This window comes from Phyllobates terribilis, unplaced genomic scaffold (genome assembly GCF_046119375.1).
Source record: "Phyllobates terribilis strain yellow unplaced genomic scaffold, ASM4611937v1 Scaffold_487__1_contigs__length_1357975, whole genome shotgun sequence".
Taxonomy (NCBI): domain Eukaryota; kingdom Metazoa; phylum Chordata; class Amphibia; order Anura; family Dendrobatidae; genus Phyllobates; species Phyllobates terribilis.
The window spans coordinates 671,659-679,820 of record NW_027363247.1 but is presented as its reverse complement, the minus strand read 5'-3'; the positions used below and the strand labels follow the sequence as shown (position 1 = coordinate 679,820).

At 42.7% G+C, this 8,162-nt stretch overlaps 1 non-coding gene and 1 pseudogene across 1 annotated transcript; both read right to left on the bottom strand.

The window, feature by feature from the left end:
* Positions 1-3,386: 3,386 nt before the first annotated feature.
* Positions 3,387-3,577, bottom strand: LOC141229515 (U2 spliceosomal RNA). Its single transcript, XR_012296174.1, has one exon. It is a non-coding gene; the product is annotated as a U2 spliceosomal RNA (small nuclear RNA).
* A 1,108-nt stretch (positions 3,578-4,685) lies between these two features.
* Positions 4,686-4,864, bottom strand: LOC141229673 (U2 spliceosomal RNA; annotated as a pseudogene).
* Positions 4,865-8,162: the final 3,298 nt, after the last annotated feature.

Below are 8,162 nucleotides of genomic sequence, written 5' to 3'. Positions count from 1 at the left end.
TGTGCTGCCCCCATCCTGTCCCCACCATCCAATCCTGGTATGCGTGGCCCCCCTCACCCCCAATCCTGGTATGCGTGGCACCCCTCACCCCCAATCCTGGTATGCGTGGCACCCCTCACCCCCAATCCTGGTATGCGTGGTACCTCTCACCCCCAATCCTGGTATGCATGGCACCCCTCACCCCCAATCCTGGTATGCGTGGCACCCCTCACCTCTATCCTGGTGTGTATGGTATCCCTCATCCTGGTATGCATGGCACCCTATCCCTCACTCCCAATCCTGTTATGCGTGGCACCCCTCACCCCCAATCCTAGTATGCCTGGCACCCCTCATCCCCCCAATCCCGGTATGCGTGGCACTCCTCATCCCTATCCTGGTGTGTATGGTATCCCTCATCCTGGTATGCATGGCACCCTATCCCTCACTCCCAATCCGGTATGCGTGGCACCCCTCACCCCCATTTCCGTTATGCGTGGCACCCCTCATCCCGGTATGCGTGGCTCCCCTCACCCCCATTCCCGTTATGCATGGCACCCTTCATCCTGGTATGCGTGGCTCCCCTCACCCCCAATCCCGGTATGCGTGGAACCCCTCACCCCCAATCCCGGTATTCATGGCACCCCTCATCCTTATCCTGGTGTGTATGGTATCCCTCATCCTGGTATGCATGGTACCCCATCCCTATCCTGGTGTGTATGGTATCCCTCATCCTGGTATGCATGGCACCCCATCCCTCATTCCCAATCCCGGTATGCGTGGCACCCCTCATCCCCAATCCCGGTATGCATGGCACCCCTCATCCCCAATCCCAGTATGCCTGGCACCCCTCACCCCCAATCCCGGTATGCGTGGCACCCCTCACCCCCCAATCCTGGTATGCGTGGTACCCCTCACCCCCAATCCTGGTATGCGTGGTACCCCTCATCCCTCAATCCTGGTATGCGTGGTACCCCTCAATCCTGGTATGCGTGGTACCCCTCACCCCCAATCGTCACAGCGCATGCGCGGCTCCCAGCGCTACAAGCTTTGCTGTCAGCTGTGTCATACTGCACAAGCGTCCCATAACTTCAACGCTCACCGGGAGCAAAATTCAAACACCTGGGCGGCGCCACCCATGACTGAATGTGAGGATCACACCCCTATGACTGAACGAGTAGGTAGGGTATAAGTATATAAAGTGCTATACACTCATTATAGTTGCACCAATTATAATGAAAAAAGTGTGTTAGTGATGTACATTGCATCACTATCAACGCTATGAGGGCAGTTTACATAGTAACTAGGATGTGACAGCTTCCCTTTAACATGACAACATGTCAGTTCAGAGTCTTCATAAATGCCTGCTCCAGGAATCTTTTTTTTCCAGCCCCCATCTGGGCTCATCATCTATAATGTTGATAATTTACCTTTATCATAAAATCTTTTCCCGCAGCTTGGAATCTCACTATTTCCCGATGCATTGGCTCTTTGCTTCTCATTGTCTCCTGTGTTGCAGTTTATTTCTTCTACTGAATTCTGAGTTTGGAGCAGATGGAATAAAATATATATTCAGGTTCCCCAAGGGGGTGGGCTGCAAGTAATAGATAACTTCAAAGCAGACACGAAATAAAAGCGCAGTGAGCCATACTTCGAGTTCTTGACAATTTCTGCTCATCAGTCTGACTGATGAGAATGGAGGAGTAGGAGTTATCTGAATGTATAATCCTTTTTACTTAGAGACTTGTGTTTTTGAAATTTCTCGATAGGCTGGAAACTGAGCGTTATTAGATTTTCTCTCAGTGAATTAATGGCTGGAATAATGTTATTACCTTACAAAAAGGAGTAGTATTGAAGTTCTTTCTGCTTGCATTCATCATGGTTGTATATTACTGCGGTATTTTATTGCTATTTTTAGTTGAGTTATATTAATCACACTAAAATTTATTAAAGAGAATCTGTAACCACCAGCATGATGTAGAGACAGAGACCATGATTACAGCGATGTATCACTTACTTTACTGGGTGCTGCAGTATTGATTAAAAACTGTTTTATCTGCCACAGATCTAAGAGATCTCTGAATTCTGAGATCTAGATAGCTCCGCCCTCATACCACTGAGCTGCCAATCAGTGATGGAGGCGGGGTTGGACTACCTAGCATCAGGCCAAGTAGTCCTGATAATCTGCTGCTAATAAAACAGTATTTTTTTCAAAACTACATTAACCCCTTAAGGACGGAGACAATTATGCCCTTAATGATCAGGCCAATTTTTACAATTCTGTCCACTGTCACTTTATGAGGTAATAACTCTGGAACGCTTCAACGGATCCCCCTGATTCTGAGACTGTCCTTTCGTGACATATTGCACTCCATGTTAGTGATAAAATTTCTTCGATATCACTTGCATTTATTTGTGAAAAAAATCAGAAATTTGATGAAAATTTTGAAAATGTCACAATTTTCAAAATTTTAATTTCCATGCCCTTAAATCAGATATACAGTACAGACCAAAAGTTTGGACACACCTTCTCATTTAAAGATTTTTCTGTATTTTCATGACTATGAAAATTGTACATTCACACTGAAGGCATCAAAACTGTGAATTAACACACGTGGAATTATATACTTAACAAAAAAGTGTGAAACAACAGAAAATATCTCTTATATTCTAGGTTCTTCAAAGTAGCCACCTTTTGCTTTGATGACTGCTTTGCACACTCTTGGCATTCTCTTGATGAGCTTCAAGAGGTAGTCACCGGAAATGGTTTTCACTTCACAGGTGTGCCCTGTCAGGTTTAATAAGTGGGATTTTAATAGTGTGCCACAGACTAATCAACCAAACTTTTTGGGTTGGGTTCTCTTTTATAGTCTGCAGGCATTAATTGAAAGAAGTCAGTGTTCCAGCAGAGGGAGACAACGTTTCAGAAAAGGCATTGTAGCAAACCAAAAAAGAAATTTTAAGTGCAGCAGAGTAACCAGCGCACATACCTGTTAGCTCAGGTGAGTTTAAAAGGCTGCTGTTGATAACAAGGGCATTTGCTAAATAGATGGTGTGTGTGCAACAATATACTGAAAGGTCAATTATATTGTGCAGCTTATCTCACCACCTGTAGTTATTTAGGTGAAAGCTCCAAAATGCTTGCCTAATATGTCTGTTTATCCAAAAGGAAGTAAAGAGGGAGAGCTAGAAAGATAGCATTGCGTTACATTACATGGCAATGCAATGCACAGTTGCTGAAGTTGAACCAAAATGAGCTTATCACCTGGCTTCTGCAACTTTGAACATGAAAAATCCAATGAGGAGAAGAAAAGCAAAGCCAAAGAGTCCATCCCAAAATCCGACAAACAAGCAAAATGAACAAAAAACATTGAATTCAATACTTTCTGATTTTAGAAACTGCATTAAAGAAGGGGTGCACCGGTCCTGGAGATACTGCAATACCAGGTCAATGCGTGGAGTGGACAGAGCAAGCTCTTTTTCCATCTCCCTGTTCTAAAAATCCATTTAATATATGGTCCCCAGATAGGGGACGTATCAGATATTAAACTGATAAGAACAGATACTACACTTGATCTTAGCCAAAAGGCCGAGAAGCGATAACCAGAATTGGTTTCGAACTACGGAGCCACCCAAGGATCCTGAAGAGTCCATTTGTGGAGATGAGCTCCTGGACTCCCGTTAAGAAGACATGTTGTCAACCTCTAGATCCCTTACATGCCTGCACTTTTCGGCTTGCTGCTGCTGCAATCCACGCGTTTTAGATCTGCATAACTCCACCTCTTAAACACAGCACCCTCACCCCCTGCTGTTCCCACCCGCCTCAACACCGTTGGAAGGGAGGAGAACCAATTAAGGCGGGGGGTGGGGTGGAACGAGCAGCTGTCTACCCTTGGCAGGAGGGCTGCTGATTACTTACCTCTCCTGCTGCTGCTGGCTGTCCAGCAGCAGACTGAAGGTGGCTGCTGCTGTGCGCAGGTATATAAAGGCTCAGAGCCTATTATGACACGCGCAGCCAGCATTCCATTGCCACATTCCATCTACTGCAGGCAGGATACCTGGCTGGCTGAATGTCGCTGAGAAGCTCACAGAGACCGCCATAAGCAACAGTTTAACAGAATGCCACAGACTAATCAACCAAACTTTTTGGGTTGGGTTCTCTTTTATAGTCTGCAGGCATTAATTGAAAGAAGTCAGTGTTCCAGCAGAGGGAGACAACGTTTCAGAAAAGGCATTGTAGCAAACCAAAAAAGAAATTTTAAGCGCAGCAGAGTAACCAGCGCACATACCTGTTAGCTCAGGTGAGTTTAAAAGGCTGCTGTTGATAACAAGGGCATTTGCTAAATAGATGGTGTGTGTGCAACAATATACTGAAAGGTCAATTATATTGTGCAGCTTATCTCACCACCTGTAGTTATTTAGGTGAAAGCTCCAAAATGCTTGCCTAATATGTCTGTTTATCCAAAAGGAAGTAAAGAGGGAGAGCTAGAAAGATAGCATTGCGTTACATTACATGGCAATGCAATGCACAGTTGCTGAAGTTGAACCAAAATGAGCTTGTAATCTGGCTTCTGCAACTTTGAACATGAAAAATCCAATGAGGAGAAGAAAAGCAAAGCCAAAGAGTCCATCCCAAAATCCGACAAACAAGCAAAATGAACAAAAAACAATGAATTCAATACTTTCTGATTTTAGAAACTGCATTAAAGAAGGGGTGCACCGGTCCTGGAGATACTGCAATACCAGGTCAATGCGTGGAGTGGACAGAGCAAGCTCTTTTTCCATCTCCCTGTTCTAAAAATCCATTTAATATATGGTCCCCAGATAGGGGACGTATCAGATATTAAACTGATAAGAACAGATTTTTTTTTTTTTTTTTAAAAACCACTCAGGTTTAGATATAAGCAAACAGTTAACCAGACTTCGTCATAAGTTATACTGCCACTTCATAAGCATCATTGTGGTTTCTTTATTAAAGTATTATTCAACAAAAATACAAACAAGTAATCCTATGCCAGAGACATTTCCAGAAAAAATATCAACGGTATTTAACCATATCCTGCCACTTAAGGTATTTCCACACACCTTCAGAATCTGTTTCACCACCACCACCTTCTCTTGTATCCCACAAATAGATTACATATAGTCTTGCTAAGATCAACCTAATACAATCATTTACTGTTAAATTTACTCTTTTAAACACACACAAATTTCTCACATCCCACAAGCTCTCCTGCACACACACCATAATAAACCACATCATCCTTTCTAGGCCACGACGACTAGCACCAAAACCAAACATAGCCACTCTCCAATCAATAAACTTCACACCAGCAACCCCTTTACACAGTCCACCCACACCTTTCCACACATCATACGCAAAATTACAATCCCACATAAGGTGCCTCACCGTCTCATTCGCTCCACAACCATCCCTTGGACATACTGCAGATCTTATGAGATCTCTTTTCTTCTGAAAATCCCTCACTGGCAAAATATTATGAAGGCCCATCCATACTGTATCTCGCTGTCTATTCGACACACCTTGAATGCTTAACTTCTTCCATACCCGCGCAACTTCCATAGAACACAATCCCACCACATTACTCTCACACTCATTCACACACATCTTCCCCATCACCTTCTTAACCAACATAAAGTCTTTCATTGCAACTGCTAACAAATCATTCTTCCTCACAAACTTCTCAATCAAACCATACCACTCAGGACACTTAAAAGCAACAGGCACATTCTTATCACGCTTCACCCAATTCAGACCATACAGCATCCATCCAGCCAAATACTTACACATAAATGCCCCTTTATTATTCTTCCCAATCAAAATGACCGTAGTCTTAATAAAATGCAATGTTAGAAACACTTCAATATTCGGAAACTTTAGTCCCCCATACAAATATTGCTTAAACAAAATCTCTCTCTTAAGTCTTTCCATCCTACTGCCCCAAAAAAACACAAAAATTAGTTTCTCCACTTTTTTAATTTTCCTATAGGGCACTGGAAAAATACAAGAAACATAAAGCAAAATAGGGAGAATAACAGCCTTAATTATAAGAACCTTCCCTACCAAAGACAAAGAACGTAACTTCCAAAAATTCATCTTCCGCACAATCCGCTCACCACATTCATCCCAACTCTCATAACCTTTCAAATCATCATTAAAAAAAACTCCCAACACTTTAATTGCACCATCCACACCAGCCACACCATCCATCTTAATCCTATTGTCACCAAAACATTTAAACATGCATTTGTTCCAATTCACACGAAACGCTGACGCGCCACAAAAAAAATTCAACAACAATTTTACTCTCTCCATAGAGGCCACACTCTCACTCACCACTACTACATCATCCATATATCCTAAGACTTTCACAGTCATTCCACCACTCCCTGGCACTAACAAACCACGCACCACTTTCTCTTTCCGAATCATACACAGCAGTGGCTCAATCACACACACAAATAATACCGGTGACATGGGACAACCTTGCCTCACACCAGACCTAATACACACTTTCTCACTCAAAAACCCATTCACCAGAAATTCACTCATCACCTCCCCATACAATCCTCTCACGGCACGCACAAATTTCTCCGGAAAACCCATTCTACGCAAAACCTCAAATAGAAACACATGAGACACGCGATCAAACGCCTTTTCAAAGTCAACAGCCATCACCATACACTTCTGCTTTCTTACTTTACAATCCCACAACACATCTCTTAAAAGACACAGATTATCCGTCATACATCTACCAGGCACTGCACACACTTGATCTTTACCAATCACATCAGCTACAACCACACGCATCCGACACGCCAAAATTTTACTGAATACCTTGTAATCGGCGTTCAGAAGCGTAATTGGCCTCCAATTACTCAAACACCTTTTATCCCCTTTCTTATGGATTAAGACCACCACTCCCTCCTTCATTGAACCCGCAAGCATCCCATTCTCCCACATAAACTGACACACTTCCACTAAATCCATACCCATCACTTCCCACATCATAACATATAGCTCCACAGGCAAACCATCCTTCCCAGGCGTCACATTTTTCCTTGCACCAAACACCGCTTTCTTAACTTCCTCCTCAATCACTGCCTCACATAGACCAGAACATCCATCCTTATCCACCTTACAATCCAAAGTCTTAAGCACTTCTTCTTTCAAACTCTCATCCACCCACTTCCTGCCAAACAACTCAGCATAAAACGTGACCACTTCCTTCATTACATCCTCCCCACTCACACAAACACCATCCACATCAAAAATCTCCTCCATACCCTCCTTCTTACCATTTATTTTTTTAAAGAAATATCTTGAACACTTTTCATCTTTATCAAGATGGACCACCTTTGACCTAAAAATTATTTCCCTTCCCTTCCTCTCCAAAGTCCTCTTCAAATCCTCTCTCGCACTTCTTAACAAATCATCCACATCCACACCACACATCCTCATTTTCTCTAGCCATTCCACCCTCATCATTAAATCTTTATATTGACTCCTAACCATGGCAGCCTTTTTATAGCCCCATCGACGAAAAAACTTTTGCACTTCATACTTCATCCAATCCCACCACACCAACACACTTTCAAACTTACTCTTTTGAGATTTACACCAACTATATTTTTTCTTAAAATCATTCACAATTCTCTCATCCTCAAGCAAACTCACATTCAATTTCCACACACCTCTCCCATGCACCCGCCTTAAATCCCCTCTAAACTCACCTTTCAGGCACACATGGTCCGAAAAAGGAACTGAAAATTGAGAAAAACCATCACATATTATATTTTTAGAAAAAAACATCCTATCAATCCTAGATGTTATCCCACCCCTGTCAGCTTTATAGGTTGGTGGTGGTGGCTTCCCCAAATAAACCTCAGCAGCATCAAAAAAGAAAAAATCAGAAATAATGTTTGCCAATTTTTTTCCTGAGGCATCAACTTTCCCCTCAGTTACACAGTTAAAATCACCTGTTACTATCACAGGGATCCTACCAGGTAATTCTAAACATAATTTATCTAATAAACTTAACCTGTCTTCTTTTTTTGTAGGACCATAAATATTTATAATTTTAACTTTCCACCCCCTCCCACACACAACTGCAGAGATGCAACGACCCACCTCTATTACCTTATAATATTCAAAAACAAAATTT